Genomic DNA, 7,463 nt, shown 5'->3' with positions numbered 1-7,463 from the left:
GTTAGGATCACCACTTTATTTTAATAATGTGAAATGTCAGAATAATAGAGTGAATGATTTATTTCAGCTTTCATTTCTTTCATCACATTCCCAGTGGGTCAGAAGTTTACATGCACTCAATTAGTATTTGGTAGCATTGCCTTTAAATTGTTTAACTTCGGTCAAACATTTCGGGTAGTCTTACACAAGCTTCCCACAATAAATTGGGTGAATTTTGGTCCATTCCTCCTGACAGAGCTGGTGTAACTGATTCAGGTTTGTAGGCCTCCTTTTCTACAGGCTTGAGGTCAGGGCTTTGTGATGGCCACTACAATACCTTGACTTTGTTGTCCTTCAGCTATTTTTGCCACAACTTTGGAAGTATGCTTGGGGTCATTGTCCATTTGGAAGACCCATTTGCGACCAAGCTTTAACTTTCTGACTGATGTCTTGAGATGTTGCTTCAATATATCCACATAATTTTCCTCCCTCATGATGCCATCCATTTTGTGAAGTGCACCAGTCCCTCCTGCAGCAAGTGTTTATTAGTGTTTCCTAGGGGACTCTATACGCTTTGGCGACATGGCATGTTTTCTCATAGTTACTTCATGTAGCTAGCATTTTCTTGCTTTGCATATTCCTCTTTGATTTAGAAGATACTGTTGCACAAACAACATGCTGATTTAGGTCTACACCATCACTGTTATCTATCAGGCTGTATTAGCTAGCTACGTTTGCATTTACTCATTACATTTATTAGCTAGCTATTATTATATTAGCGGCTAACAAGATTTAGGGCAACTTGCTAAGAAAAGACAAACTAACTGTTTGCTGATGTAAGAAACACAAACGAATAGTGTCATTATTTATTTTATTTTTATTTATCTGTTATTTTACCACATTCTCATTTGCAGCAACGACCTGGGGAATAGTTACAGGGGAGAGGAGGGGGATGAATGAGCCAATTGTAAACTGAGGATTATTAGGTGACCGTTATTGTTTTTTTTAATGTCATAATTCCAACCCTCGTCCTTTATCCGGGCGTAGGACCGGCAAAAGTGACCCAAAAGATACACTCTGGCGGAGTTACTTAGTTTATTAGATTTTCTATTTAATTACACTTAATTTGGTTTGGTTTTTAACCTTAAGGTCCACAAGTCACAGTAAAACATGAACATTTTTAACCATAACATTTGTAACATTTTTTTGCATACAATCTACATTAACAATCTAAATGGACCAAAAAGAGACAATAGAAAAAACTGTCAATGGCAATGTGAGAAAATTATGGTAACTAGTCTGGCTCTAATTCAGGTTAAACGTTAAAAAAAAAATGTAAGCCAGCGGCGGGTTCCCGCATACGTGATTCATTTGCAGTCTGGACACGGAGGGGTGAACATCTCCTGCTCTGACTGCAGCTGGGAGGGACTGCTGCGTGTGGACCGGGCCGTCTGAGAGTGCTTTGGGACGGGGGTGGGGCTCATGGCAGCACCCGCTGCTAGTTGAGAAGAGTAAGAACGATACGTGCTTTCACATCAGAGTCTCCAAAAGTCTCCAATAACACCAGAAAAAGTTCCTCGATTTGTCGCTAGTTGCTTTTTTGAAAATGTGTCGCTAGAAAGGTCTGAATACTCGCTAAATATAGCGACAAAGTCGCTAAGTTGGCAACATTGCTTTTTTTAACCTTTATTTAACTAGGCAAGTCAGTTAAGAACAAATTCTTATTTTCAATGACAGCCTAGGAACAGTGGGTTAAGTGCCTGTTCAGGGGTAGAACGACAGATTTGTACCTTGTCAGCTCAGGGATTTGAACTTTCAACCTTCCAGTTAATAATCCAACACTCTAACCACTAAGCTACCCTGTAAAGTAAAAACCCAAACCGATCCCTTTATCAATACAGGTATATAATAAAATACGGTATGCTGTCCAGCCCTAGCTAAGGTCTAGTCAACGCTGGTCTGACCGATCGGAATCCATGCTTCAAGAATTTTTTAAGTTATTGAATGACATTAAAATATACAGTACCAGTCAAAAGTTTGGACACACTCATTCACTCATCCACTCATTCAAGGGTTTTTCTTTATTTTTACTATTTTCTACAGAATAATATAGTGAAGACATCAAAACTATGAAATAACACATATGGAATCATGTAGTAACCAAAAAAGTGTTAAACAAATCAAAAGATATTTTATTTTTGAGATTCTTCATAGTAGCCACCCTTTGCCTTGATGACAGCTTTGCTCTCCAGGACATCTACAGCACCCAATGTCACAGGAAGGCCAAAAAGATCATCAAGGACATCAACTACCCAAGCCACGGCCTGTTCACCCGGCTATCATCCAATTCGGCTTGACCCCTAATACCCTCACAAACTTTTACAGACGCACCATTGAGAGCATCGTGTCGGGCTGTATCACCTCCTGTCACGGCAATTTCACCGCCCGCAACCGCAGGGCTCTCCAGAGGGTGGTGTGGTTGGCCCAACGCATCACCGCGGTTACACTGCATTCCCTCCAGGACATCTACTGTACAGCACCCAATGTCACAGGAAGGCCAAAAAGATAATCTAGGACATCAACCACCCAAGCCACGGCCTGTTCACCCCGCAATCATCTAGAAGGCGAGGTCAGTAGAGGTGCATCAAAACTGGGACCAAGACAGACTGAAAAACAGCTTCATCTCTAGGACATCAGACTATTACATAGCCATCCCTAGGGCCTCCACCCAGTAACCTGAACTTTGTCACTGTCACTAGCCGGCTACCACCCGGTTGCTCAACCCTGCATCTTAGAGGCTGCTGCCCTATGTACATAGAAATGGAATGACTGGTCACTTTAATAATGTTTACATACTGTTTGACTCATTTCATATGTATATACTGTATTCTATTGTATTCTAGTCAATGCCACTCCGACATTGCTCGTCCTAATATTTATATATCTCTTAATTCCATTATTTTACTTTTAGATTGTGTGTATTGTTGTGAATTGTCAGATATTACTGCACTGTTGAAGCTAGGAACACAAGCATTTCGCTACTACCGCACTGACATCTGCTAAATATGTGTATGCGACCAATAACATTTGATTTGATTTTCAGCGTTATTTTCATAATATTTCACATTGTTTGTCTGCATAATTTACTTGAGACATAGTCTACTTGATCAATAGTTATTGCTCTAGTATCCTATGGTGCCACTAGTGTCAATGACATCTGTAGTGTCACCAACTGGTCTGGTGCAGCCATCTAAGGTTTCCAGTGAGTATATATCCACTGAAACTAATTTAAGACAAGTACCATGGACCTACATTCCACATTTACTGTCAATTGGTCCTATGGTTCACGAGAAGAATTTTGGCATATTTTAGCATATTAGCGTACGTGCTAATATGCATCTACTGGTGTAGTGTGGACGTATTTGAATGCATCAATGTTCTTTACTCAAACTCTTTAGGGACTATTGTGATGAGTCCAAAGAACACATTTGTAGTGAATCTGACTTTTAGTCGATGAGAAGAAGATTTATGATTATTTTATGCATTAGCGTTACACAGTCAAAAAAGTGAAATGTGAATAGTTTCCTCTTTTTTAAAGACATCAATGCCAAACGTAACATGGATCATCATGGTAATTCATGTCTTTGATTACCCTAAAATGTTTCAAGTTGATAGGCCATTGTGGAGTTGATTTACAAAGGATTTAAATGGACACAAAATATGTACTGATTTATCAATTAATCAGCCATGTCTTAACCAATACCTTAAATGTTCTCAAACTAAGTTAAGAAATGTACCATGGGCCTCCATACCAAATTGGGGATATTTGGATTTACGGTTCACGAGAAGATGTTTTTCAAAGGTTTTCAAACATTGGAGAACAATTTATCCTGATGGGGTCCTTGAGACAGATTTGTTCACCTACATACAAAGTTTTAAGTTTATAGGTCAAACGGGGTGACAAATATGCAGGTTTAAGTTAGACTGCTTGTAACAGCGCCACCCATAGGCCAATTGGTGGCATTCTTTTAGATCAAGTCACACATGGTCTATGTTTGAGTTATTTGACCACGTCAAGGACCAAATATATAAGAATACCAACAGGTTTCACAGATTCACGGTAAACCCCTAAATAATATACAAAACAACACAAACATAAAACACAACTACAATCCTCAGTGAAGAGGCTTCAACAACGTACTTTGGAGCAGTTCCTCCTTGAGATGGTGTTAGAAGAAGGTTGAGTTGCAGCAATTAACCCCTGACCTAAAACTTAACCATTTGCTTGCTGTTGTAGCCTCCTGCCCTCAAGCTTAGAATCCACATTCCCATCCTCAACTATGTTTCAATCAAACACACCAACTGGTTCTCGTAGTGAATGCTTCTCAGAAATGTTTACTCTCTATGGCCTTGACAATCATGCATTGGTTACAGTAAACTTAATATAATTAATACATTCCCTCCATTTATTTTTAGTGATGCTTTTGTTCAAGGATGAACATTGGCCTAATTATTATAGTAATGATCTTAAATTGCTTTGTTTATGTGTGACCAAATTTCAGTAAACAGACATTTTTATAGACCACCAGCTAATCTCAGAAATCAATGTACCTCACAAGCTGTCCATCTCAATCAGAGAAAGGCACTCGGCAGGAATTTCACTGGGTTATAGTTGTACTGAAGGACAAAGGGAGGGAAACAATGTGGCATAAACAAGACAGAGTTAAGGTTACACCCCACAAGCCAACAACTTGAGAGACAGCAACAGCCACACCCCACTTATTAGAATAGAAAACAACTTTATTGTCTGTTACAGCAAATCATTTACATATGTCTTCTGCTCCGTTCTAAACCCCCAAAATGTAGATTTAAATTCTAAATTCACTAGGCTACATATGTATGAATTTCACACCTCCTACACATATTTAGGTTATAATATCACAACTGTGTCTTGTATTCTGCTTATTATATAGGCTAATGTTGGTTCTTCTCTATCATTTTCTTCATTGGGCTTTGGAAAGACGCCAATTAAAATGTAACTATGAGTAATATAATTGTTGCATATTTGGGGGGTATTTAGCCTGGTCGTTAGACAAGGCTTTCTAGCTGAAAAAGGAACAAACTATTAAGTTCCATTTTATTTGCATAAAAAACATTTAGCCTTATCTGTTGTCTTTCTAATTGCTTACATTTTGTGCATCTTAACTTTGAATCACTCAACATCAATAACTGACACAATTGGGATTTTAATTTAATGTACCCTTATTGTGAAGTGTTACCACATTAATACTGAAATACCGTAACATGTTTTTTATATGCAAGAGTTTAAAGTGTTATACTTAACTACTGATACATTAAGAAACAACACGCTAATAGTCCATCTGTGTTAACTATAGGGAAGACTGTGATGTGATCTCTTGGGCTGCAAACTGTACTTCGTACCAAGTCCAGCTGGGAACTCACAACAAATGATCTACACCAAAAATGAGATTGAAGCGAGGTCTTATCAAATCAAGACTATTTTCTCAGTCTTTCGCATTCTGACTATGACACGAATTTCCTATATGATAATAATATCCACACAAATTTCTTAAAAGATAATATCCATGCACCTGCACATTGAATACAGCATGCTGACAGTCCAGTAGGACTTACAGATAATGTCATTATGACTTACCTTGGGTCAGTGCTGATTCTGTTGCTAGAGGAAGATTTGTGGAGGCTACTCCTGCATCACTAACCTATATCTTTCTTTCACCCCCTGTCAGGGAGCCCACGTGCCTTGGTGAGGGAAGAGATGGTCTTAGCCTAGGGGAGCAGTAGAGATGGCCTGGCAGCCTGTCAATATATGGAGACAAATGACAACAGAAGAATAGGTTAAGGTGAATCCATGTGTTGAAGTACATCAAGCACGACACATGGCAGCTGGGAATGGGATCCTTAGCAAGTCATTGAAGGGCAGGGGATGGTATGTTCAGCTGTGGAAGCTAATTGCAGAACCTCAAGGCTGAACCGAGGGCCAAGGTGTGAAGTTGTAAGAGTCAAAAGGGCTCCAACATGCATTATACTATACAGGGGTCATATGCACAGGTCTTGAAGGAGGTAACACCATTTCCAGCTATGTCACAAGTACATCATCACCTTGTTAACAGCTTCACACTTCTTGATCTTTAACAGTGTGACACTTACAAATCCAAGACCTCATGTCCCTTGTCTCAGCACCTTATCAGATATTCACTCAGTCTAATTGAGAAATACACAGGGGCTAAAGCATGTTTTTGTGTATGCAATGTACTAAGAATGACTTGATGCAAACTTTACACAGAGGACGCTAATAAATAGCAGGGGGAAAAAACAAAAGGCTATTCACCAAGGTTTCTATAGCATATTGTCTTTGAAAGTGTTACCGGTATCTGACATGTTGGACACTGATAAACATCATGTACCCTTTTTTTAGGAGCACTGATAGTAAATTGAATATTTTTGAATGAATTGTGTGTAAAATAAACAATATCTTCTGTTTCCAACTCAGGTATGACGCGCCTGGGTGAAAGTTTTGTTAACAACTCATGAGGTAAATTGAGTCCCCCCTTCCATTTGTGGCCTGGAATTATTTATGTGAGAAGGCTGCAGCTATTACAATGTCAGATTGTGAGGCCCACACATTCAAGCACATTGAAGTGCCTCATGGTCAGTTGAAGGAATCCAATAACAATTTCACAGGTTTATATTTGTCCTCAAGGATAAAAAGGAGACAATGCCACGTCAACAAGATGGGGCCTAGGGTTATGCTTACAGTAGCTGGGACTCTTAGTGACAATGGAAAGGAGAGTGACCTTGCTTTGGTGAACAACTGACAGTTGCAGTTGTCTTGCAATGATTTCACACCATGTATGATGACTTTCTCATGACATCCAATTACATTAAGCAATCACAACACAAAGACGTTCTAGTTTGTTCCCAAACATGTACTAGAACATAAAACTCAAAACTAACCTCCATTAAAATCAACTCCCCCTTACTAAATACAAGGGATTTCCAATGATCAAACATACAATATTGGTATGTGTTGGATGTCCATGGAGCCTGAAACTGCCCAATAAAGGAGGGTGCTAAAATGGGCTCTGAAATGTCATAATGTCGTCATGTAGCCACCTCATCTGGTAAAGTGACACAAAAAAAGGAATTATAGCAAAGGGTGATGCTCTACATGCACCCTGGGTTTTTGCTCCCCTTCTCCCTCCTTATTGATGGCCTGCTGTTACAACACGCCTGATAGGTCTGAGGTGCACACCTCTACTTCCAAAATTTTGGGATCTACCTTACTTTCTGTCATTTCATGTTACATACATCATTTGATTAATTCTCATTGGTCAAACATACATGCTTGTAATGTTTAGATGACTACAGTGCCTGAAACCGCCCCCTGATCAAGTGGGCTTTCAATGCAGCCAATTTCTCCCCTCCTCTGTCCTCCCTGGAAT

General features: G+C 39.4%; 1 long non-coding RNA gene across 5 annotated transcripts in view; it reads right to left on the bottom strand.

The window, feature by feature from the left end:
- The window catches only part of LOC112227827, a 28,097-nt gene extending 22,279 nt beyond the window's left edge, over positions 1-5,818 (bottom strand). Inside the window, exons 1-2 of one of the 5 annotated variants that reach the window (XR_006080291.1) lie at positions 5,721-5,783; positions 4,591-4,656 (exon numbers count right to left, since the gene is read on the bottom strand). This is a non-coding gene — a long non-coding RNA (uncharacterized LOC112227827). Of the gene's footprint in view, positions 1-4,590; positions 4,657-5,656 lie in introns of all 5 variants that reach the window. The other 4 variants (XR_006080290.1, XR_002949938.2, XR_006080293.1 and 1 more) reach the window with 4 other exon arrangements.
- Between the last annotated feature and the right edge of the window lie 1,645 nt (positions 5,819-7,463).

Source organism: Oncorhynchus tshawytscha, linkage group LG29 (assembly GCF_018296145.1).
Source record: "Oncorhynchus tshawytscha isolate Ot180627B linkage group LG29, Otsh_v2.0, whole genome shotgun sequence".
Lineage (NCBI taxonomy): Eukaryota > Metazoa > Chordata > Actinopteri > Salmoniformes > Salmonidae > Oncorhynchus > Oncorhynchus tshawytscha.
The sequence above is the reverse complement of the archived record's forward strand: the minus strand, read 5'-3'. Positions and strand labels throughout refer to the sequence as shown.